This window comes from Engystomops pustulosus, chromosome 10 (genome assembly GCF_040894005.1).
Source record: "Engystomops pustulosus chromosome 10, aEngPut4.maternal, whole genome shotgun sequence".
In the NCBI taxonomy this organism is placed as follows: domain Eukaryota; kingdom Metazoa; phylum Chordata; class Amphibia; order Anura; family Leptodactylidae; genus Engystomops; species Engystomops pustulosus.
In genome coordinates this window covers 91,527,723-91,554,833 of record NC_092420.1, presented here as the reverse complement: position 1 = coordinate 91,554,833, position 27,111 = coordinate 91,527,723, and the positions used below count along the sequence as shown (strand labels likewise).

General features: G+C 49.9%; 1 protein-coding gene across 1 annotated transcript in view; it reads left to right on the top strand.

The window, feature by feature from the left end:
• PTPRF (protein tyrosine phosphatase receptor type F) overlaps positions 1–27,111 on the top strand; it is a 697,698-nt gene that overhangs the window by 473,875 nt on the left and 196,712 nt on the right. The gene's annotated exons all lie outside the window — the stretch shown is intronic.

Genomic DNA, 27,111 nt, shown 5'->3' with positions numbered 1-27,111 from the left:
GCCTATCCATCACTAGAGAGCAGCGGTGCCATCACTGAGATTACAGCCTATCCATCACTAGAGAGCAGCGGTGACATCACTGAGAATACAGCCTATCCATCACTAGAGAGCAGTGGTGCCATCACTGAGAATACAGCCCATCCATCACTAGAGAGCAGCGGTGCCATCACTGAGAATACAGCCTATCCATCACTAGAGAGCAGCGGTGACATCACTGAGAATACAGCCTATCCATCACTAGAGAGCAGCGGTGCCATCACTGAGAATACAGCCTATCCATCACTAGAGAGCAGAGGTGACATCACTGAGAATACAGCCTATCCATCACTAGAGAGCAGCGGTGCCATCACTGAGAATACAGTCTATCCATCACTAGAGAGCAGAGGTGACATCACTGAGAATACAGCCTATCCATCACTAGAGAGCAGCGGTGCCATCACTGAGAATACAGCCTATCCATCACTAGAGAGCAGCGGTGCCATCACTGAGAATACAGCCTATCCATCACTAGAGAGCAGCGGTGCCATCACTGAGAATACAGCCTATCCATCGCTAGAGAGCAGCGCTGCAATCACAGAGAATACAGCCTATCCATCACTAGAGAGCAGCGGTGCAATCACTGAGAATACAGCCTATACATCACTAGAGAGCAGCGGTGCCCTCACTGAGAATACAGCCTATCCATCACTAGAGAGCAGCAGTGCCATCACTAGGAATACAGCCTATCCATCACTAGAGAGCAGCGGTGCCATCACTGAGAATACAGCCTATCCATCACTAGAGAGCAGCGGTGCCATCACTGAGAATACAGCCTATCCATCACTAGAGAGCAGTGGTGCCATCACTGAGAATACAGCCTATCCATCACTAGAGAGCAGTGGTGCCATCACTGAGAATACAGCCTATCCATCACTAGAGAGCAGCGGTGCCATCACTGAGAATACAGCCTATCCATCACTAGAGACCAGTGGTGCCATCACTGAGAATACAGCCTATCAATCACTAGAGAGCAGCGGTGACATCACTGAGAATACAGCCTATCCATCACTAGAGAGCAGCGGTGCCATCACTGAGAATACAGCCTATCCATCACTAGAGAGCAGCGGTGCCATCACTGAGAATACTGCCTATCCATCACTAGAGACCAGTGGTGCCATCACTGAGAATACAGCCTATCAATCACTAGAGAGCAGCGGTGACATCACTGAGAATACAGCCTATCCATCACTAGAGAGCAGCGGTGACATCACTGAGAATACAGCCTATCCATCACTAGAGAGCAGCGGTGACATCACTGAGTATACAGCCTATCCATCACTAGAGAGCAGTGGTGACATCACTGAGAATACAGCCTATAAATCACTAGAGAGCAGCGGTGACATCACTGAGAATACAGCCTATCCATCACTAGAGAGCAGCGGTGACATCACTGAGAATACAGCCTATCCATCACTAGAGAGCAGCGGTGCCATCACTGAGAATACAGCCTATCCATCACTAGAGAGCAGCGGTGACATCACTGAGAATACAGCCTATCCATCACTAGAGAGCAGCGGTGCCATCACTGAGAATACAGCCTATAAATCACTAGAGAGCAGCGGTGACATCACTGAGAATACAGCCTATCCATCACTAGAGAGCAGCGGTGACATCACTGAGAATACAGCCTATCCATCACTAGAGAGCAGCGGTGCCATCACTGAGAATACAGCCTATCCATCACTAGAGAGCAGCGGTGCCCTCACTGAGAATACAGCCTATCCATCACTAGAGAGCAGCGGTGCCATCACTGGGAATACAGCCTATCCATCACTAGAGAGCAGCGGTGCCATCACTGAGAATACAGCCTATCCATCACTAGAGAGCAGCGGTGCCATCACTGAGAATACAGCCTATCCATCACTAGAGAGCAGTGGTGCCATCACTGAGAATACAGCCTATCCATCACTAGAGAGCAGTGGTGCCATCACTGAGAATACAGCCTATCCATCACTAGAGAGCAGCGGTGCCATCACTGAGAATACAGCCTATCCATCACTAGAGACCAGTGGAGCCATCACTGAGAATACAGCCTATCCATCACTAGAGAGCATCGGTGTCATCACTGAGAATACAGCCTATCCATCACTAGAGAGCAGCGGTGCCATCACTGAGAATACAGCCTATCCATCACTAGAGAGCATCGGTGTCATCACTGAGAATACAGCCTATCCATCACTAGAGAGCAGCGGTGCCATCACTGAGAATACAGCCTATCCATCACTAGAGAGCAGCGGTGACAACACTGAGAATACAGCCTATCCATCACTAGAGAGCAGCGGTGACATCACTGAGAATACAGCCTATCCATCACTAGAGAGCAGCGGTGCCATGACTGAGAATACAGCCTATCCATCAGTAGAGAGCAGTGGTGCCATCACTGAGAATACAGCCTATCCATCACTAGAGAGCATCAGCGACATCACTGAGAATACAGCCTATTCATCACTAGAGAGCAGCGGTGTCATCACTGAGAATACAGCCTATCCATCACTAGAGAGCAGCGGTGCCATCACTGAGAATACAGCCTATCCATCACTAGAGAGTAGCGGTGTCATCACTGAGAATACAGCCTATCTATCACTAGAGAGCAGCGGTGCCATCACTGAGAATACAGCCTATCCATCACTAGAGAGCAGCGGTGCCATCACTGAGGATACAGCCTATCCATCACTAGAGAGCAGCGGTGCCATCACTGAGAATACAGCCTATCCATCACTAGAGAGTAGCGGTGTCATCACTGAGAATACAGCTTATCCATCACTAGAGAGCAGAGGTGCCATCACTGAGAATACAGCTTATCCATCACTAGAGAGCAGCGGTGCCATCACTGAGAATACAGCCTATCCATCACTAGAGAGCAGCGGCGCCATCACTGAGAATACAGCCTATCCATCACTAGAGAGCAGCGGTGCCATCACTGAGAATACAGCCTATCCATCACTAGAGAGCAGCGGTGTCATCACTGAGAATACAGCCTATCCATCACTAGAGAGTAGCGGTGTCATCACTGAGAATACAGCCTATCCATCACTAGAGAGCAGCGGTGCCATCACTGAGAATACAGCCTATCCATCACTAGAGAGCAGCGGTGCCATCACTGAGAATACAGCCTATCCATCACTAGAGAGCAGCGGTGCCATCACTGAGAATACAGCCTATCCATCACTAGAGAGCAGCGGCGCCATCACTGAGAATACAGCCTATCCATCACTAGAGAGCAGCGGTGCCATCACTGAGAATACAGCCTATCCATCACTAGAGAGCAGCGGTGTCATCACTGAGAATACAGCCTATCCATCACTAGAGAGTAGCGGTGTCATCACTGAGAATACAGCCTATCCATCACTAGAGAGCAGCGGTGTCATCACTGAGAATACAGCCTATCCATCACTAGAGAGCAGCGGTGTCATCACTGAGAATACAGCCTATCCATCACTAGAGAGCAGCGGTGACATCACTGAGAATACAGCCTATCCATCACTAGAGAGCAGCGGTGCCATCACTGAGAATACAGCCTATCCATCACTAGAGAGCAGCGGTGCCATCACTGAGAATACAGCCTATCCATCACTAGAGAGCAGCGGTGCCATCACTGAGAATACAGCCTATCCATCACTAGAGAGCAGCGCAGCCATCACTAAGAATACAGACTATCCATCACTAGAGAGCAGCGGTGTCATCACTGAGAATACAGCCTATCCATCACTAGAGAGCAGCGGTGTCATGACTGAGAATACAGCCTATCCATCACTAGAGAGCAGCGGTGCCATCACTGAGAATACAGCCTATCCATCACTAGAGAGCAGCGGTGCCATCACTGATCAGTGTGGATCAAGATGCAGTTTTATCCTGGAACCTATATCAGGACTTTCTTTTTCCAGCCGCATTCCTCTGAAGGGAATGACACATTGCATACATTAGATGCATGGAGAGTAGACTTCCTCTAACACATTCAGCTAATTCCACTTATTGACCTACTGTCTAATGGAGATATTGGTTTGTGTGATCTCTGATAATCTTTCTTTTATGAAACCCATTTATAAAACTCATTAGCATCTGCTCGGAGCGGCTCTAATTAACTCCCTTACTCCCAGGTGTTATCCCTGGATGTTGGACTCATCTTTCTCTACCACCATGAAACCCTGTGAGGCTGCCATGTCCTTCTCATTTCCTTTGTCTCTCTGGCTTATTGTCTCCAGGGGGTCTCGGTTTTATCTGATTGTACATGTTATTGAGTAAAAAATAGACAGTGGTTAATTACTTGGTTGTGTCGGAAGAAGGGCGATCAAAAGGACAAAGAGCAGGAGTAAGGGAATGGAAGAAATAAGGAAGTTAGTGGAGTAAGGTGCTGGGAGAGAACGAGGAGAAGATAGTAAGGTGCTGGGAGAGAACGAGGAGAGGATAGTAAGGTGCTGGGAGAGAACGAGGAGAAGATAGTAAGGTGCTGAGAGAGAACGAGGAGAGGATAGTAAGGTGCTGGGAGAGAACGAGGAGAGGATAGTAAGGTGCTGGGAGAGAACGAGGAGAGGATAGTAAGGTGCTTGGAGAGGATGAGGAGAGGATAGTAAGGTGCTTGGAGAGGATGAGGAGAGGATAGTAAGGTGCTGGGAGAGGATGAGGAGAGGATAGTAAGGTGCTTGGAGAGGATGAGGAGAGGATAGTAAGGTGCTGGGAGAGAACGAGGAGTGGATAGTAAGGTGCTGGGAGATGATGAGGAGAGGATAGTAAGGTGCTTGGAGAGGATGAGGAGAGGATAGTAAGGTGCTGGGAGAGAACGAGGAGAGGATAGTAAGGTGCTGGGAGAGGATGAGGAGAGGATAGTAAGGTGCTTGGAGAGGATGAGGAGAGGATAGTAAGGTGCTGGGAGAGGATAAGGAGAGGATAGTAAGGTGCTGGGAGAGAACGAGGAGAGGATAGTAAGGTGCTTGGAGAGGATGAGGAGAGGATAGTAAGGTGCTGGGAGAGGATGAGGAGAAGATAGTAAGGTGCTTGGAGAGAACGAGGAGAGGATAGTAAGGTGCTGGGAGATGATAAGGAGAGGATAGTAAGGTGCTGGGAGAAGATAAGGAGAGGATAGTAAGGTGCTGGGAGAGAACGAGGAGAGGATAGTAAGGTGCTGGGAGAGAACGAGGAGAGGATAGTAAGGTGCTGGGAGAGAACGAGGAGAGGATAGTAAGGTGCTGGGAGAGAACGAGGAGAGGATAGTAAGGTGCTGGGAGAGGATGAGGAGAGGATAGTAAGGTGCTGGGAGAGGATGAGGAGAGGATAGTAAGGTGCTGGGAGAGGATGAGGAGAGGATAGTAAGGTGCTGGGAGAGGATGAAGAGAGGATAGTAAGGTGCTGGGAGAGGATGAGGAGAGGATAGTAAGGTGCTGGGAGAGGATGAAGAGAGGATAGTAAGGTGCTGGGAGAGGATAAGGAGAGGATAGTAAGGTGCTGGGAGAGGATCAGGAGAGGATAGTAAGTTGATAGTAAGTTTTTTTTTTCCGATTGCGCCGGGGATTGCATTGCACGCGATCAGATTGTGTCGCAAATGCGCCGGCTTTCACGCGACACAGATCAGTGGGCGGGCCGTCAGACGATCCGACGGATTTGGACAACGCGCGGGATTTAACATTTAAAATTGTGTCGCCGGGAAGAAGAACTCCGGCGGACCTGATCGGGGAAGCGACACAAGAAGGAAATCAGGCGCGCGCTAATAGTGAATCCCGCCAGACATCATCTTCGTCAGACATTGCGGATCGGGGATCGCGCAGGGACCAGGTAAGTAAATCTGCCCCCTTGTCTTCTGGATCCAAGCTCTCCCTAGGGTGCAGCTTGTTCCATCACTTGTGTCCGGCTCCACATAAAACCTCTGATAGGACACAACTGATATAAATTTTGTTAAATTTCCGCAATCTCAAGAAGGTGGCTGCCCCATACGTGGGCCAAAAAAAGCCTGAGAACCTGTTCATCGACCTGATGGGATTGATCAATTTCTCAGTTGTTCCTTTTTGTTGTTATTATTAGATTTTTGCATGTTACTAAGGATTTCCTTTGTGCCCTGGGCTCTCCTCTCCCCTGCGCTGATCCTCTCTTCTCACCTGCTTCTACGGTACAAAAACTTTGCTGCTGTTTCATATTTTCCCAAAGATATTTAATCTGCAGCCTTAGAGAAGGGCTTAGCGCGTCCCTGCCTCTCCCTCGCTCTATCTCCCTGGTCTTTGTGTAGTATAATAGTAGGATCATGTCTAGGTTGGGCCCTTCACCTGTGCCCCATCCTCTTCCGGGCACCTGCCTAGTGAGGCCTCTCGGTGCCCCTTTCCCACCCTTTACTCTTGGCTCCTGATTCGGGAGATAGGCGCCTCCAGAGTGCTGCTAATCTCCATGCCTGCCACCGCCCTGCATTCCCTGGCACCGGCCATAGAGTTGGAAATTTATGGTTGGACACCACAGTGCTGATTACAGGCCCAGTGAAAAATGTTCCGGAGAGCCGTGCCAAGGCCTGAAATTCACCCCCGATGTGCCAGGAGAGTCTGTAACTCACAGCCGTCCAGAGAGCGCCAGCGCCGGCTCCCTCCACATTGCTGAGTGTGTATAGATCGTGTACTTGACTGTCTCCCTCAATGACTCCACAACTTGCTGACCGCAGGAGAAACGGAGGAGAACGCGTTCTCGCTGTTATTGGAAGGGATCATAGGTTATACGAGCGATACAATCTGATAACCAGAGACATCACATTTCCTTCCAGAATAATAATCCATTATTTTATTGATTTGCTCATATTCTCTCCAAAATCAGATCTGACCCCTTTAAATGATCAATCCTACAAGGGCAGGTATCCCCCCTTCTGTCACATTAAAGGGATCTGTCAGTAGGTGTGACCATACAGACTGCCGCCAGTGTTATGCGTTGTACCTTGAGAGATGTGTATTCAGACCTTTGTGTATGTTGTTAGTAGCAGCAGGACTGTGATATATGGATTTATATAACAGGATTGTAGCTTATCCAAGTGCACTCAGGGTGTGTCCTCACACTGCAGTGCTCTGTTCTTTCTGCAGATAGTGTTAAGTATTAACCCGGAGAGATGTGTAATCAGACCGCTGTATATGTTGTTAGTAGCAGCAGGACTGTGATATATGGATTTATATAACATGATCGTAGCTTATACAAGTGCACTCGGGGTGTGTCCTCACACTGCAGTGCTCTGTGCTCTCTGCAGATAGTGTTAGGTATTGACCCGGAGAGATGTGTAATCAGACCTTTGTGGATGTTGTTAGTAGCAGCAGGACTGTGATGGATTTACACATTTGGGGCATGTGCAACACCCCTGCCAATGCAAAGGGTTAAAGGTGTAGTGAAACTTATCCCTCTCTATGTCAGTAGCTACCTGGTGAGCCTGATCACCTCACTAGGGGGGCTCTAGCATGGTTAACTTGGTAAATTCAGTTGTAAGTCTCTGCCTTGGAGGTTAAGTGTTGAATGCCTTATCCAATGAAGTGCTCTGTACTTGTTGTAAGGAAGGAGTAAGATGGTTGGACAAGTGATTGCTACCTCACAATGGGAGGTTATAAAACCCCTTGTGGGTGGAGTACATGGTCAGAAGTCAGCCCAGGAAGAAGTGTCTGAGACAAGCTGCCCTGACACCAGACCAGAGCAGAGGTCCACCATCAGGACTCTGTCCCTACACAAGCAGCCCAGGCTGAAGCTACCTTACCAGGCTGCGTGCACAGCTTCCTGAGGACCTGCTCCCACCAGCTATCTCTGACCAGCTGAACCTTTGCTGCTGTTAAGGCCGTTGCCCGTTTGCTGTTCCAATAAATAACTGTAAGTTTTTCTGCACCAGTGTGCCTCTGAGTGATCCCTGGTTCAGGCTGTGTACCATCAAGGGTGCCCCATCTTCCATTACCGGGGATTCACCTACTGTGTCAGCCTCTCCCTCCATTTTCTTGCACACACCACCTGCTGGAGACCTGCCAGGCTGTGGACGAGGCCTCCGCTCCTGATACCAAGCCCCATGATCATCGGTGGACACAAAGCCGCACCAGCCAGCCACTCCGGTAGTCAAGGCCCCAGTGGGAGATGTTGCACATGTCCTCACACTGCTTTGCTTTTAGCTTTCTGCACAGCACCTCCCCTCCGCTTTGAGTAACTGATGTTTAACCAGAAGTTGGTTTCAGCTTTCAGTCAGCGTAGAAGGCACAGACCACAGCAGTGTTAGGACTCTCCCCCAGCGCTTTTGGAGAAGCTACAATAACAGAATGTAAAGCCACTTTTATCTTTCCTTGCCCACTAATATGGATAGAGTGCAAAAACCATGCATCTCCTGGGGTGATTGCCTGGCCTGTGTCTCCCTATTATATATTTCTTAGTGAGCGGAGACTAATGAGCCAGATCACTAAGACTAGCCGTAATTCCCATCACTACCGAGCAGTGCAGAGAGCATCAGATTCATGAAGAACAGGAACCTGGCGCCCCCTACACACTACACAGGTAACTGCACATACAGCAGATTGCACTATTTTTGATAAATGTGGGTCACTCACTCCCCATCTATAAGGATAGATAAGTCTTCTGGTGGACAGCAGGAGCCCTGGTGTCATACAGTAAAGCCTCAGAGGCCGAGCATGTCTAAGCATGTGTTATCCACTAGCGTTTGAGCCCCTCAGATTGTGCAAATCCAATCATAAAATAGTGACATTTTTGTACATCTGCTGCTAATAAACCAAGTTGCTAGTCAGGGCCCCCAAACTGTAGCCATCAGGCTGCATCTCCTGGGGGTTCAGAAATGGTCAGCAGTAGTAGTCTGCAGATAAAGAAGTGTAGAGGACACAGGAGTGCAGAGGACACAGGAGTGCAGAGGACACAGGGGGGCAGAGGACACAGTGGGGCAGAGGACACTGGGGGGCAGAGGACACGGGGGGGGCAGAGGACACAGGGGGGCAGAGGACACTGGGGGGCAGAGGACACAGGGGGGCAGAGGACACAGTGGGGCAGAGGACACTGGGGGGCAGAGGACACGGGGGGGGCAGAGGACACAGGGGGGCAGAGGACACTGGGGGGGGCAGAGGACACAGGAGTGCAGAGGACACAGGAGTGCAGAGGACACAGGGGGGGCAGAGGACACAGTGGGGCAGAGGACACTGGGGTGCAGAGGACACAGGGGTGCAGAGGACACTGGGGTGCAGAGGACACAGCCTGCAGCTACCAGTGTGTGCTGGATCCTCCTCCCCATGACTCATCTTCAGTGTTTCCTGCCTTCACTGCTGTAACTTCCTGTGTAGTCAGGAGGGAGGGGGGCAGGATATTTTCAGCCTTGCCGGGGCTGTGCTCGCACTGTAACATGAAAGGGCTACTCATACACAGTGGGGGTCATTTATTAAGGGCCCGATTCGCGTTTTCCCGACGTGTTACCCGAATATTTCCGTTTTGCGCCGCTTGTACTTAAATTGCCCCGGGATTTTGGCGCACGCGATCGGATTGTGGCGCATCGGCGCTGGCATGCGCGCGACGGAAATCGGGGGGCGTGGCCGAACGAAAACCCGACGTATTCGGAAAAACCGCCGCATTTAAAACCCGAAAGGACCGCTTACCTTCACCTGGTCCAGCTCGGTGCATTCCGGCGCGATGAGTTTACTTTCAGCGCAGCAGCGCCACCTGGTGGACGGCGGAAGAACTACCTTATTAAATCCCGGCCGGACCCGAATCCAGAGCGGAGAAGCCGCCGCTGGAACGCGAATGGACCGGGTAAGTAAATTTGCCCCACTAAGTGCAACATGGGTAGAAATATGTGACATGTATGTGTGTATCTTCTTGCTGGATATACATTTATGTGATGTGTTAGATGTCTGTATGTATGATGCACTGATAATAGTATATGTCAGAAAGATTCCATATACCGCTGATACGCACTGGATATAATCCATGATATATATTATATAGCCCTGGGTATATACTGTGCAGCAGGTCATGTATCTGCTGCCCTGCCGCCCTCGGAGCAGAAAATCACAACATAAAAGCATCAGACACCTAAATTTTACCTGATATTATCTGACACCTGTGGATTTGCCACTAGGGTGAATCCTGCAGCCGTCCTCTATGTACAGAAGGCCATATAGTGACTGCCGTGGCCTGACATGCTACCCCTCAGCCGGACCTCCCTGCACAGCTCCAGCTCTGCCTCCTGCGCTACATCATCAGCTGGTAACGTACAGGGATAGTCTCCAGAGTCATGATGTAGCGATATATGTTGGGTTGTATATAGCGGTAATATTAATCATTGTATAGTGTTTTCTTTTCATTATCTACCGTATATTTTAGTATTATGTGATCACTTGGATGTGGTAATAGTTGTCCCCCATATAGATCTGTGGATTGTGTTGGGGGTGGAAGAGAACCAATGGCTTTGGTGCTTCTGCTTTTGACATTTTAGGGCTCAGACATTGTGGGGCACTTTCACTTACCTGGCTCCTGTGTGATCCCCGATCCGGACTGTCAGACGAGAATGCACAGCTGCCGCGTTTCACTAAGATCCTGCGCCTGATATCCTGCATGTGTCACTTCCCCGCTCAGGTCCCCGGAGTTCACCTTCTTCTTCCTGGTGCATGTAAGTGCATTGTCCGTGTATAATGCGCTGTGCGGGGAGTCACTAAGATCGTGCGCCCGATATCCTGCATGTGTCACTTCCCCGCTCAGGTCCCTGGAATTCACCTTCTTCTTCCTGGTGCATGTAAGTGCATTGTCCGTGTATAATGCGCTGTGCGGGGAGTCACTAAGATCGTGCCCCTGATATCCTGCATGTGTCGCTTCCCCACTCAGGTCCCCGGAGTTCACCTTCTTCTTCCTGGTGCATGTAAGTGCATTGTCCATGTATAATGCGCTGTGCGGGGAGTAACTAAGATCCTGCGCCCGATATCCTGCATGTGTCGCTTCCCCGCTCAGGTCCCAGGAGTTCACCTTCTTCTTCCTGGTGCATGTAAGTGCATTGTCCGTGTATAATGTGCTGTGCGGGGAGTCACTAATATCCTGCACCCGATATCCTGCATGTGTCACTTCCCCGCTCAGGTCCCCGGAGTTCACCTTCTTCTTCCTGGTGCATGTAAGTGCATTGTCTTCCGACACAATTTTATTGTTAAATCCTGCGCTCAGTCCGAATCACTCAGATCGTCCGATGGTCCACTCCCCCGATTTATGTCGCATGAAAGCTGTCGGTGATGCACCACAATCCGATTGCAATCGACACAATCCCCGGCGTGATCCCCGAAAAGTCGGAAAGCCCAACAAAAATGTGGCCGTGGGACCCTTAGTAAATAAGCCCCTGTAAATTCTCCGCTCTTCACCACTACTTACAACTTCCGTGAATGTACAATCATCCAGTATTAGGGGCCCCTATCTCCAATTTTGCCCAGGGCCACAAGTTGTCTAACCTCGGCCCCCGGGGCTGGTGTGACCTGCAGAAAGCATTTCCCCCTCTGTCCCCTTCCCATCATCCTCCACACCATGGTTCACGGATTAATCCGATTTATAAAATCCTCCCGTGTATATCCAGCTCCGCCAGCGCTAATCTGCTTATATTATCTCATTACCCTCTATAATTATTCACTTGCGGAGTCATAAAGAGCCCCAATGCATCCTGCGTGTAGAAGTCCCGGGCAGTGAGGGGACGGATCTACTGGTTATGTGCAGCTTTTGAGAAAATCAGAGCGTTGGTTATTAGTCATGTGATTGTTATACGATAATAGGGAATGTCTACAAAATAATTGAATTGGTTAATAGGTTATGTCTGCGGATACTTTACTAAGTAGGTGGAAACGTGCACACACAATGCAAAAAAAAAAATATTATATGAAATAAATGAGTAAATTAAATTCAAAATGACAACTAAAAATGAAATAAAAGCATTAGCCCTGATATTGATGTGATCCGAACCCTATCCCTCTGTAGCACCCCCACTGGAGAAAAGATGCATTACACGGTAACTAAGAGAACTGATTGGTCCCTATGCAAGAATATTGGGGCAGATTCACTTACCCGGTCCATTCGCGATCCAGCGGCGCGTTCTCTGCGGTGGATTTGGGTCCGGACGGAATTCATTAAGGCAGTTCCTCCGACGTTCACCAGGTGGCAGCAGCGCGCTAAAGTTCCCCGGAATGCACTCAAGTTCACCGGCCTATTCCTAGTGAAGGTAAGTGCAAGCTCCACGACACTTTTTTTTTTAAATGTGGCGGTTTTTCCGAATCCGCCGGGTTTTCGTTCGGCCACGTCCCCCGATTTCCGTCACTTGCATGCCAGCGCCGATACGCCACAATCCGATCGCGTGCGCCAAAATCCCGGGGCAATTCAGGGGAAATCGGCGCAAATCGGAAATATTCGGGTAACACGTCGGGAAAACTCGAATCGGGCCCTTAGTAAATGACCCCCAACGTATGGAGTCCTTCCACAGGCGAACGCACATATAAAACTGCTTTTTTTGGGAGCTGCTCCATCTATTATGCAGCGGTCAATGCTATTCATGATGCAATGACACATTTTCAACTAGTGGGGATCTCGGGTAAATAAGAAATCTGCGAGTGGTCTATGGCAGGAAGGGGGTAGGAGCATCCCTGGTGGTCAGGAGTGTGAGAAGCTTCTATAAAATCTTCCTGGAGCTGGAGTCGGCCTCCTGCAGAGTCTTGGCCCTTGAGATCGTACCCAATGGCATCAGTGGGTCATGTATAGTGCCTGGGTGCTAGATCCTCCATGTAGTAATTAGTCTTGGCAATAATTGATACACCCCCATTAATAATCTAATATGAACAAGTTTTCCTCCATTGATCACATCCTCTCTCCCCATGACATTCACTCTCCTCCTGTTTTATATTTCATCTCCAGCCTCCCCCTCCATAACACAGTCCTTCCGCCTTGATCTTCTTCATGGCTTCATGTCCAACCACCCACATCCACATCTGCCTGTACAAGATGAAGCGCCCCGCGTCCCCTCTAATGACCGGGAACGATCCCTAGTCACTATCTTGTCTTTGAAGTAGCGATGAGCGGCCATGTGTAACACTGACACTGTGCCATACACCCGGCGCTCCGTGCCATGAGAGATCTGAGGACGCCTCAGCCCTGGTACAACATTGGAGCCGCCTTCATTAAATCCAATGTGCCACCGCGTGGGGCAATTCATCTTCTAGAGGATTACAGCTAATTTTCCTGAAGATATTTTTGAGTATTTCTTTGCAGGCCTCTTAATTATATCTGTTTCTAGGAAATCTTGGTGAAAACTAGTATGTCCAAGATGACAGCTCCTATAACCATCGTCACACAGCTTTCCCTGGCTCCTGAACTGCAAATCTGTCGATTTATTGAATGGTGCTGCAGCCAGTGTTATGTATTGTCCCCCACAAACCCCACAAACTGCGTCCAGTGTTATGTATTGTCCCTGGAGAGATGTGTAATCAGACCTCACACTGCTGTGCTCTGTGCTCTCTGCAGCCAGTGTTATGTACTGTGCCTGGAGAGATGTGTAATCAGACCTCACAATGCTGTGCTCTGTGCTCTCTGCAGCCAGTGTTATGTATTGTCCCTGGAGAGATGTGTAATCAGACCTCACAATGCTGTGCTCTGTGCTCTCTGCAGCCAGTGTTATGTATTGTCCCTGGAGAGATGTGTAGTCAGACCTCACAATGCTGTGCTCTGTGCTCTCTGCAGCCAGTCTCATGTATTGTCCCTGGAGAGATGTGTAATCAGACCTCACACTGCTGTGCTCTGTGCTCTCTGCAGCCAGTGTTATGTACTGTCCCTGGAGAGATGTGTAATCAGACCTCACAATGCTGTGCTCTGTGCTCTCTGCAGCCAGTGTTATGTACTGTCCCTGGAGAGATGTGTAATCAGACCTCACACTGCTGTGCTCTGTGCTCTCTGCAGCCAGTGATATGTATTGTCCCTGGAGAGATGTGTAATCAGACCTCACACTGCTGTGCTCTGTGCTCTCTGCAGCCAGTGTTATGTATTGCCCCTGCAGAGATGTGTAATCAGACCTCACACTGCTGTGCTCTGTGCTCTCTGCAGTCAGTGTTATGTATTGTCCCTGGAGAGATGTGTAATCATACCTAACACTGCTGCGCTCTGTGCTCTCTGCACCCAGTGGTATGTATTGTCCCTGGAGAGATGTGTAATCAGACCTCACACTGCTGTGCTCTGTGCTCTCTGCAGCCAGTCTTATGTACTGTCCCTGGAGAGATGTGTAATCAGACCTCACACTGCTGTGCTCTGTGCTCTCTGCAGCCAGTCTTATGTACTGTCCCTGGAGAGATGTGTAATCGGAACTTTGTGTATGTTGTTAGTAGCAGCAGGACTGTGATATATGGTTTATATTCCAGGATTGGAATTTCTCCAGGTACATTGAGGATGTGTCCTCACACCGCTGTGCTTTTACAGAGAGTAGGGAAGCTCAGTGCAGAGAGCTAAGGGCAAAGCAGTGTGAGGACATGCACCCAGTGTGCACCCTCAGTCCTAATTTTTAGTAAAATACCAAATATATATATATATCCTCTAAGCTCTGATTCCTACACATGTGGCCGGTTGGTTGCTGTGTATGTGTCGTTCACCTCTCAGGAGGTTCTACAGGCTGCACTGGGGGTCAGCAGTCGCCAGGCTCATAATTTCCCCAGAATGTTTCTTAAATTTAAGGATAATATGTGTTTTGTGAAGAGAAGTGTCGCCTGATGTCTCCATAACTCTCTGGCTGTGCTACAGATCTGTCAGAGCCCGTTATTACTATTAGCCGGGTAACACCTTCCCCACCTCCTACATTACATCAGATGGCAGCTGTGATTACATACCTCTGCTCAATGTATTACTTACCTCACACCGACCTATCCCACAGCTGTACACAGGGGATATCCTCCCAATGACACTATCTCCCTCCATAGGGTGCACTCACCTCATATAGAGACTGATATGGGGGGTGTATGTACCGCCGCAAACTTGCAGCCGTACACACGTCCCCCATAGATGGCAATGGCCGCACAGAGTGATACACGTACCTCTCCGTACACAGGAAGAGGATAGGACATGTTCTATCTTTCCCTGTGTTACAATCCGTACTCCGTTGATCTCTATGGACCACTCCTCCTCTCCATGGCACCGGACGTATGCCCAGCCGTAGCCTCGTATATAGACATTGGGGGTCATTTGCTAAGGGCCCAAATCGCTATTTGTCGTCACTTTTCCTGAAAATTACTGTTTTGCACCGAATTGCCCCTGGTTTTTGGGCAAGTGATCGGATTGTGGCACATCAGCGATTGTGGCGATCAACGGATTTGGAAAAAACCGCCATATTTAAAAAAAAAATGTCTCACTTGACACACACTTACCTGCACCCAGCAACGGATGGTGAACTACCCTTAGTAAATGTGCCCCATTATATGCATAGTAATTCTTATAGCTGTATACAGAGGATATCCTCCCCCAGAGACGTGTCCCTTATAGGCTGCACTCACCTCGTATATAGACTGATACATTGACGTCATGCAGATACAGTATATACATTGTATCCCTCGTATTGATGAGTTATATACATAGTAATATGTGGACAGAGGGGCACTTGTAGAATCCATTGATGTCCTGTGGACAGATCCGTACACATTCCCCGTTTTGGAGACTTTTCTCCTTTTCTTTTCTTTCTTCTTTTTAAAAACCAACTTGTTTCTATGACAACAGTGGAACTTTTCTGTGCCTGTTTAAGGAGAAGAATTTGTGTGGAGACCACTCAGGAGGTCGCCGAGCCCCAAGGTGCCGCTAATGTTTGTATTTTACTGAAGGGACTGAAGACGTCTGCAGCAAACAAGTGTCAGTAGGAGACCAAGCAAAGTACTGGAGCAGAGACATGGAAGCAATCTGTATTACCTCTACCAGCATGTAATACCTCTAACGCCTGCTGACTGTTTCCTCTGCTTCAGACTCTGTCTCCTGCACTGACCTCAGCTGCTCCAGCCTATGAATCCACGCGGCATGCCCCAAACTTCAGCCTTATTCTGCACTAACTGACAACCTTGTGACATTTCTGCTGCAAAATCCAGATCATGTACTGGTCCTGCTGCCCCCACCCGCTGCCTGGTCCAGTACAGAGCCCACAACCCGCTGCCTGGTCCAGTACAGAGCCCCCACTCGCTGCCTGATCCAGTACAGAGCCCACAACCTGCTGCCTGGTCCAGTACAGAGCCCACAACCCACTGCCTGGTCCAGTACAGAGCCCACAACCCACTGCCTGGTCCAGTACAAAGCCCACAACCCGCTGCCTGGTCCAGTACAGAACCCACATCACGCTGCCTGGTCCTGTACATAGCCCACAACCCGCTGCCTGGTCCAGTACAGAACCCCCATCCGCTGCCTGGTCCAGTACAGAGCCCACAACCCGCTGCCTGGTCCAGTACAGAGCCCCCATCCGCTGCCTGGTCCAGTGCAGAGCCCACAACCTACTGCCTGGTCCAGTACAGAGCCCACAACCCGCTGCCTGGTCCAGTACAGAACCCACATCACGCTGCCTGGTCCTGTACATAGCCCACAACCCGCTGCCTGGTCCAGTACAGAGCCCACAATCTGCTGCCTGGTCCAGTACAGAGCCCCCACCCACTGCCTGGTCCAGTACAGAGCCCCCATCCGCTGCCTGGTCCAGTGCAGAGCCCACAACCCGCTGCCTGGTCCAGTAGAGAGCCCACAACCCGCTGCCTGGTCCAGTGCAGAGCCCACAACCCGCTGCCTGGTCCAGTGCAGAGCCCACAACCCGCTGCCTGGTCCAGTACAGAGCCCACAACCCGCTGCCTGGTCCAGTACAGAGCCCCCACCCGCTGCCTGGTCCAGTACAGAGCCCCCACCCGCTGCCTGGTCCAGTACAGAGCCCACAACCCGCTGCCTGGTCCAGTACAGAGCCCACAACCTACTGCCTGGTCCAGTACAGAGCCCACAACCCGCTGTCTGGTCAAGTACAGAGCCCACAACCCGCTGCCTGGTCCAGTACAGAGCCCACAACCCGCTGCCTGGTCCTGTACATAGCCCACAACCCGCTGCCTGGTCCTGTACAGAGCCCACAACCCACTGTCTGGTCCTGTACATAGTCCCCACCCGCTGCCTGGTCCAGTACAGAGCTTCCACCCGCTGCCTGGTCCAGTACAGAGCCCACAACCCGCTGCCTGATCCAGTACAGAGCCCACAACCCGCTGCCTGGTCCAGTACAGAGCCCCCGCCCGCTGCCTGGTCCAGTACAGTGCCCACAACCTGCTGACTGGTCCAGTACAGAGCCCACAACCCGCTGCCTGGTCCTGTACAGAGCCCACAATCTGCTGCCTGGTCCAGTACAGAGCCCACAACCCACTGTCTGGTCCAGTACAGAGCCCACAACCCGCTGCCTGGTCCAGTACAGAGCCCCCACCCACTGCCTGGTCCAGTACAGAGCCCACAACCCGCTGCCTGGTCCAGTACAGAGCCCCCACCCACTGCCTGGTCCAGTACAGAGCCCACAACCCGCTGCCTGGTCCAGTACAGAGCCCCCACCCACTGTCTGGTCCAGTACAGAGCCCACAACCCGCTGCCTGGTCCAGTACAGAGCCCCCACCCACTGCCTGGTCCAGTACAAAGCCCACAACCCGCTGCCTGGTCCAGTACAGAGCCCCCACCCGCTGCCTGGTCCAGTACAGAGCCCCCACCCGCTGCCTGGTCCAGTACAGAGCCCCCGCCCGCTGCCTGGTCCAGTACAGAGCCCACAACCCGCTGCCTGGTCCAGTACAGAGCCCCCGCCCGCTGCCTGGTCCAGTACAGAGCCCACAACCCGCTGCCTGGTCCAGTACAGAGCCCACAACCCGCTGCCTAGTCCAGTACAGAGCCCAGAACTTTTGTCACTTGGCATCAGATAAATAATTGTACTGACAGTGGATACAGCACATGATACACCATGTGACACGAGACCCCACTGTGTCCTTACATACTGATACCATGGAGGGGACACACAATTATTTTGGTCTAGTGAAGATCTTATAGTGAATACAGGAGCCATTACCCTGGAAGCGCCAATGCCCCGAGCGGCCCGGAGTAGTTGTCATAGTCCAATCCTTATAATAACAATGACGGGGGACACACATGGCGCCGCAGGCGAGGAGGGAAGCCTTGCGTGCAAACCTGAGATTTGGGCAGAGTATTACACACCGACTGTTGTGTTTCTCTGAGGCCACAGGCAGTTTTCTTTGTTATCCTGAGCCTCGCCCAGACCTGACGCGCCCGCAGCTCACACACCTTCAACTACAACCATACGGAAATCACACAGAGGGCGAGTAACCTGAGCCCCGGATCCAGAATACATAGAACACCACAAATCACCGAGGCACCGGCGGATCCATGAGAACCGATGGACAGTGCATATCATAGTATTACATACACCATACAGTACAGCCGGGAGATCTCCGGATCAGATCCCTGGTATCACCCTGATCACAGGGGAGGGTCACACGTTAGGGGACGAATGGAGATTGTAGAATTATTAGCCCTGTGCACAAGCTCCAGCATGTACTTAGGATGGTGAGGTCACACATTCACTATAATATCCTCTCATTAATGGGAATAATGCTTATAGGGCAGCACGGTGGCTCTGTGGTTAGCACTACAGCCTTGCAGCACTGGCGATCTGGGTTCAAATCCAGTGGTCAACATCTGCAAAGAGTTTGTATGTTCTCTCCGTGTTTGCGTGGGTTTCCTCCGGGTCCTCCAGTTTCCTTCCACAATCCAAAACATACTGGTAAGTTGATTAGATTGTGAGCCCCATGGGGGACAGGGAACAATTTTGAAAGCTCTGTGCAGCGCTGCGTAATCTGTAGGTGCTATATAAATAAAGAATTATTATAAGCTATCTATACATTAAATCCCATTCATCTATTACCCAGCAGCCCATCATTATCTACATAATACAGGCCCCTATCTCCCCTGCACAGTTACTGTATAAGGCTGGAAACAAACCTGCGCTGATACCCCAACATCTGGGGAGGTCACATCTCTGCCGTGTGACTTCATACAAAATTATTCACTGGTTTTTAGGGTCTTTCCTTTATACTTCACCTTCGTTTCTGATCCATCCGGAGTAGTTGCTGTAGCATCACCCCTGCCAGTCGGTGGCTGCCCCAATGGTGGGTACAGCTGCGGCCAAATGGGAAGAATCATCCACAGACAACTGAGGGGATCCACAACACAAAGTCACAACTACAACTACATTGTATAGTGCAGTGGTGGCGAACCTATGGCACGGGTGGCACTCTGAGCCCTCTCAGTGGGCACTCAGGCTGTTGCCCCAGCACAGAATTCACCAGACAAGACTTGAGGGATCCTCCTGCAGGCCGAGGTAGCCCAAAACGTGAAGCATCTTGGAATACCTGAGACTGCAGGAAGAGAAGGTGAGGACTTGGTCAGATTATCATTGGAGCCATTGAAGCTCCTGCTCTTGGCCCCACAATTATTCATATTCAGGGAAGCTCCAATGGTAATCTGAATTTTCCCACCTTCTGTCAAGGATATTCGTGTCCTCAGGACACTTGAAAGCTGTGGTATAGCAGGGTGCAAGAAGATTTTAATAATTTAATTCTAGAATTGCCGTGTTGGCACTTTGCAATAAATAAGTGGGTCAGGTTTGCATTTTGGGCACTCAGTCTCTAAAAGGTTCACCAACACTGGTATAGTGTGTAGATACATTGGGGCAGATTTACTTACCCAGTCCGTTCGCGATCCAGCGGCGCGTTCTCTGCGCTGGATTCGGGTCCGGACGGGATTCATCAAGGCAGTTCCTCCGACGTCCACCAGGTGGCGCTGCTGCGCTGAAGTTCCCTGAAATGCACTGAAGTTCACGATCCTATCCTGGATGAAGGTAAGTGCAAGCTCCGCGACACAATTTCCTTTTTTTAATGCAGCGGTTTTTCCGAATCCGTCGGGTTTTCGTTCGGCCACGCCCCCCGATTTCCGTCGCGTGCATGCCGGTGCCGATGCGCCACAATCCGATCGAGTGCGTCAAAATCCCGGGGCAATTCAGGTACAATCGTCGCAAATCGGAAATATTCGGGTAACACGTCGGGAAAACGCGAATCGGGCCCTTAGTAAATGACCCCCATTGTATACATGTGCAGCGCTGGGGTCCTGGGTTCATGTCCCATCCTGCAAAGAGTTTGTATGTTCTCTCCGTGTTTGCGTGAGTTTCCATCGGCTCCTCCGGTTTCCTCCCACACTGCAAAACATATTGGTTGATTAGATTGTGAGCCCCATGGGGACAGGGACTGATTTGGCAGCTCTGTGTAATCTGTGTTCGCTATATAATGTAAGTACATAGTATATTGTGTAGATACATTGTATAGTGTGTTGTTGCCATTCAGCTTTTCTTGATTCCTGAGATGCTCCCTCCATTGAAGGACATACATTTATCCCTCCTTATATCTCTTTCCTTTCATCTGGAGGGATCTTTGCTTCTCTCCACTTACTCTGCAGGGGGCATCCTCCATCGCTGAGCCCCCCTCCCCCTCATTAGGGGCCGCTATGTCCAACGTGATATTTGCAGATCTCTCTTCTCCCTGGTGCAGATGGTTAATCGGGGTCGGGATATTTTCGTCTGTGTTTTTATCCATGGTAACCAGGCAATTTGTGCATTTATATTCTTAGTCAATTAGACGTTGTGTCATCGTCTCCAGCGAGATGAATCCTGCACTTAGAGGAGCCTGGAATAGGTAAATGATCATTTTCTGACACTTGTTATTTCCACGTTGAACCCCTGGAGTGAAGGGAGAAGAGAAATCCTGAACTTCTTTCATGTTTTTCATCTCTTTGCAGTAGAAAGTGACAGTGGCCGCCTATTGACATGCAGGCAGCAGCAGGGGGCAGCACTGGTTTTGGGGTATTTCTGGACTTTCCACATGCAATAATTTCCCAGTAGGAGACAAATTGCTGCTCTTTACATCATTAAAGTGCATATAAATAGCCTGCCCGGGATTTCAGCTTCTGGAAAGCTACAGTAAGAGAATACAGCAGGGAAGTAGTTAAATAACAATTGCCCAATACAGTCTTATTAGGGACAGTGCCATTAGTGGTATATTGCAGGTCATCGCAGTGAGGTCAAACACTGCCCATCAGCAGAACAAGTCTACAAAGTGTCCATATTGTCCATATCCCAGAATGTATATGATAAACCCATAGCAGCCACAATGACCCAGTCTACATGGACCAGCACCCAGATATAACAGGGCTGACTCTGGGGTCGGGACTGTACCTCCTTATAACTATATTGCTTCCTGGGAGGGATATCCTGTACAAGTCTGAATGACCTGGATCAGCGGCCTCAGCGGCTGTAATCTGTATATAATCCATGTCCCCTATACACGTGCGTGCATGGGCTCTTACACCTGGGTCTACAGGTACCACATGTGTGATTGTGCTGCACATGATCCTGCACCTGTTTTTCCTTTTAAATAAATTCTTTTACTTTGTATGAAGATTTTCACAGATTTAGGGCAGGTTATAATTAATTATTATTATTAGGTGTTGGCTCCTGGGTATCCTGGTGGTGCTGGAGGTGATGGCTCCTGGGTATCCTGGTGGTGCTGGAGGTGATGGCTCCTGGGTATCCTGGTGGTGCTGGAGGTTTTGGCTCCTGGGTATCCTGGTGGTGCTGGAGGTGATGGCTCCTGGGTATCCTGGTGGTGCTGGAGGTGATGGCTCCTGGGTATCCTGGTGGTGCTGGAGGTGTTGGCTCCTGGGTATCCTGGTGGTGCTGGAGGTTTTGGCTCCTGGGTATCCTGGTGGTGCTGGAGGTGATGGCTCCTGGGTATCCTGGTGGTGCTGGAGGTTTTGGCTCCTGGGTATCCTGGTGGTGCTGGAGGTGATGGCTCCTGGGTATCCTGGTGGTGCTGGAGGTGATGGCTCCTGGGTATCCTGGTGGTGCTGGAGGTGTTGGCTCCTGGGTATCCTGGTGGTGCTGGAGGTTTTGGCTGCTGGGTATCCTGATGGTGCTGGAGGTGATGGCTCCTGGGTATCCTGGTGGTGCTGGAGGTGATGGCTCCTGGGTATCCTGGTGGTGCTGGAGGTGATGGCTCCTGGGTATCCTGGTGGTGCTGGAGGTGATGGCTCCTGGGTATCCTGGTGGTGCTGGAGGTTTTGGCTCCTGGGTATCCTGGTGGTGCTGGAGGTGATGGCTCCTGGGTATCCTGGTGGTGCTGGAGGTTTTGGCTCCTGGGTATCCTGGTGGTGCTGGAGGTGATGGCTCCTGGGTATCCTGGTGGTGCTGGAGGTGATGGCTCCTGGGTATCCTGGTGGTGCTGGAGGTGTTGGCTCCTGGGTATCCTGGTGGTGCTGGAGGTTTTGGCTCCTGGGTATCCTGGTGGTGCTGGAGGTGATGGCTCCTGGGTATCCTGGTGGTGCTGGAGGTGATGGCTCCTGGGTATCCTGGTGGTGCTGGAGGTGATGGCTCCTGGGTATCCTGGTGGTGCTGGAGGTGATGGCTCCTGGGTATCCTGGTGGTGCTGGAGGTGATGGCTCCTGGGTATCCTGGTGGTGCTGGAGGTGATGGCTCCTGGGTATCCTGGTGGCTCTACTAATTTGTCATTCAGCATAGGATTCTATCCCTGATTTAGGAATGTCTTCCTAAGAGTCTTTAGATGTGTCAGACACCAGGGGTAGTGGACCCACCGGACCACTGTAGACGATAACATAAGCCGACGCCTGGGACCAGCGTCTAAGTGGTACCCGGTTTTCACCACAGCCGCCACAAAGCAGGTTGGATTTTTGCGGCACGACTTTATCTGTGGTGGCGGCCAAGGGGAATTACAGAATCATAAAGCAAACTCGTGGTCGTCGACAGGCAGGTGGTCGAGACAGGCAGCACGGGATCAGAGTCGCGGGGGTAGCAGAAGGTCAGGACAGGCAGCACGGGATCGAAGTCAATAACGGAGCCGGGGTCACAACAGGAAATCACAATAACAGCGCAGGGCCTAGGAACAAAGCTTTGTCTATGGCACAAGGCACGAAGATCCGGCAGCGTGTACAGGGAGAGGTTGGTTTATATGGAATTCTGGGAAATGAACAGCGCCAATTAACAATGTGCCGGCCATTTAAATTTTCTGAAACTGGAGCGGGGACAGGTTAGAAGCACGGGCGCCATGCTTGCAAACAGGGAGGAACACGGGTAAGCCCGCGATATGGGTCACCGGAGCACCTGTAACAAAATGTGTGGAGCAGATACGATTATCTGGGATGTCCTGGCTGTAGATGACGGATTTTTTAAAATATGTTTGGGGGTGAAAGCCGGACGGACAACGGCCGTGTCATCCGGGCACATTGTCATTAATAGCTGACACTGATCTGCAGAGTTTACCACCAATACAGAACATGTCCCTGTAATGTAACATCACGGAGCCACAGTCTATGAAAACAGCTGTGAATGTGTGTATTGTCTGTGCTCACCACATCATATGTGTGAATTAGACCTAAGGTTGGTTGCACTGGAACAATTGAATCCGTGGATCACAAAAAATGGACTTGTATTTAGGATTTCATCCATGTTCACCCTGTGATGTGTGTGACAGGTCTCATCCATTCTGTTGGAGGTGATTCGATAATTCTGTATTCGATAATAAATGAGAGTCCGTGTGCACTACATTTAGTTTTCTTTTATTTTTATTGAAATTTTTCAAATATTAATAGATGAAAAAAATACAAAACTTACTTGCTTTAACCTGCAGGCCCTACATAAACATCTCACCTGGGCAAGGATTGGCGTCCTCATGGAGTTATTTGTGATATGCGCATTTTTTATCTACATATGTGAGTAGAACTGGAAATAAAAGTTTGAAAAGTTTGAAACTGTCTACACTATGTCTGGATATGTCTGTTATATGCAGTGAGTGGAGGAGACTAGGACAGGAGTGAAAATATTGACGGTTTCTGGTCTGAATGGTGACTTATCCCTGAAAGTGATCCCTTGTGTTTGGTGCACAAATAAGGAGGAAACCTGCATGGATCGTCTTTTTCGTTTTTGAGCTCCGGTCACAAAAGAGTTTCTTCTACTGGATTATTGAATAGTGGATGTTTGCTGGATCCATCTAGGACCGTTAAGGACAGCTCATAAGAGGGAAGGTGCAGCACCACGCAATTTTTTGTTGGTTTTGACCTGTAAAGTGCATGAGATGCCAGTGCACATTGTAAATACAAGTCTTGTCTTAAAGGAAATCTACCACCAGGATTAAGGTTTGTAAACCAAGCACACAGACATGCTGACGTGTGCCCCCTCAGTCGTGATCTGTTCTTCTTTTTGCTTCTCATGCCCTTGTTTTTACTAAATAAAAGGTTTTAAGGATTATGCAAACGAGCCTCAGGGGCTCCAGGCTCAATAGATGCCAATGGAGCCTGGAGCCCTCAGGCTCATTTGCATCATTTTTATTACTTTTTTTTGTAAAAACAAGTGCTTAAGAAGCTAAAAGAAGAACAGATCCTGCCAGAGGGGGCATACACCAGCATGTCTGTGTGCTCGGTTTACAATCCTTAATCCTGGTGGTAGCTTTCCTTTAAACTTGCACACTAGATCATCCATGAGTAACAGGTAAAATCTCAGTGGGTCATCAGTAAATGGATGTGTCCTCTGTACCCATGCCAAGTCCTCACTCCTCACGCCACATCCACTCATAACACGCCATGTCCACTCATCTCACGGCACGTCCTCTCATCTCATGCCACGTCCTCTCTCCACACACCACATCCTCTCGTTCCATGCCACGCCTTCTCTCCTCGTGCCACGTCCTCTCTACCATGCCACATCCAGACTTCCCATGCCACGTCCTCTCTCCCCACTCCACATACTATCTACCCGTGCAAAGTCCTCTCTTCTTCTCATTTCCTCTCTCCTTGCGATGTGTCTCCTCACACTACGTCCTCTCTCTCCATGCCACATTCTCTCTCCCAAAGCCACATCCTCTCTTTCCACGCAAAGTCCCCTCTCTTCAGGGAGACCCTGTGCCACGTCCTCTCTCCCTGTGCCACGTCCTCTCTCCTTGCAACCTCTCTCCCCACGCCACTTCTTCTCTCCCCACACCTCAGCTTAAATATATTATATAAATGTTCTTTATAAATTCCTTGTGAATAATTACATAGGGAACTCTGGGCATTTATCAGGAGTTTCCCTTTAGTAGAATATGTGCATTGACTCATGTGGGGAACGCTCCCTCTAGGTTGGCAGAAACATGTTGGATCTTTATCCACGTGATGATCCGGTACGCGCCTCATTGTGTGACATCAGCCTCTGCTGTAGGTGTCATTGATGAATATTTTATTATGGAGCTATCAGTCTGGGGCGCGGGGGAGGGGGCATTTGGCTGCTCCCCAGGTCCTATTATCCTGCACACCTGGCAGTGACATCACACAGGAGCCAGACACAAGGCGGTGGAGACCCAGACAACTGGAAAGGCAATCCTGTTGAGCAACATTTCTGTGTGTGTGTTAATTACAAGCTCCCAGAGGAGATGGCGGTGGGATACGGAGCGCACAGGGGCCCTATTTGGCCGCTCAATGGTTTTACTGGCACATTCCTCTGCAGATTATCAGCGGCAAGTAAATACAGGTCTTGTTACACTGCACATTGTACACATTACATGACTGACCCAACCCCAACCCCGGGTCTGGACAGGGTATATAACAATACAAAAATAATATTGTTTCCATCCACTGGAAGCAAGCAGAGAGCGTAAAGAAGTAAAGTGCAGACTCTGTTACAATGTTGCAGATACTTCCAATACACAATTCCAAATATTTACATTGGTAAAAATAAAAAATTGCTACATTGTGATGTTTATTGGAGGCTTCTTCGGGTCCATTCGGATTCAACAAATTTGTGGCACAAACTTCTGCCTCCCTGAATGTGGCTGTAAAATTGTGAGTCCCAGCTGCCATAACTACTACAGTCAGATTGTGGGAGCTGATCTTTAGGGTGGTGTCACACGTGGAATTTTGAACCCGTTTTTAGTCATGCGTTTTCAGCCAGTTTAAAAAATGCATACGGTTTTTTGAAAACGCATCCGTTTTTGTCCATTTTGCCAATTATCTTAATTAGAAACGGACAAATATGGATGCGTTCTCAAAAACGTTAGAAAGCGCACGCTTAAAAAAGGGCTCAAAATGCTATGTGTGACACCACCCTTAGGTCGACGGCACAGGTAGCAGTTTGAATCCGTTTTGATACCGTTTTAAATCAGTTTTCGGCCTGTTATTAAGCAAAACGCCCCCATTTTGCTTAAAAGCGGGCCAAAAACTGATTCAAAACGTCACGTGTGCCGCCGGCCTTAGGCTATATTCACACTGCCGTTGCCCGCCCGTACCGTAGCAGTGTACGGGGAGAGGAAGAGGAGGTGAGCGCAGCTCATCCCCGCCCCTCTCCATAGCAACCTATGGCGCACGGCGCCGTATTATGGGAAAAGATAGGACAGGTCCTATCTTTTTCCCGGGTACGGAACGGTACGGTGCCGCACGTGTGCGGCACAGTACCGCTCCCATAGGGTGCCGTGTGCCCATTGCTGCCTATGGGGGACGTATATCGCCCGTATATACGTCGCCCATACGTTACTGTGAATGTAGCCTTAGACTTTTGAATCTAATCAGCTTTGTGTGAATTGAAACAGCGCCACCATCTGCTCATGGGTGGTGTCTGGTACTGCAATTTGGTTCTAGTCATCTGAATCATGAGCTGCATGTATTGTCTATGGACAGATGTGGCACTGTTCTTGGTAGAAAGCAAAATCTCTCAATGCTCCCGGATAAGCGACATCATTGACTGCCTGTGACAGGGCAGAGCCGGGCTGTGATTATTCCGGGACTATGAGATGCTGGGTCACAGATGTATAGAATATATACGTACTTGTCTGGTCCAAGAATATCACAACCGAATCCTGCACCTTGTATAGTCCCACCATAGGTGATCCACGTGTGGTTGAGTACAAGATCCGGGTGCGGTGGACATAAGACATCAGCAGTATTGTGGCTCCAATATGTTTCAGGTTTCATTATTTTATGTCATTTGCTTCTAATTTGTTGTTTAATTGTTTATTT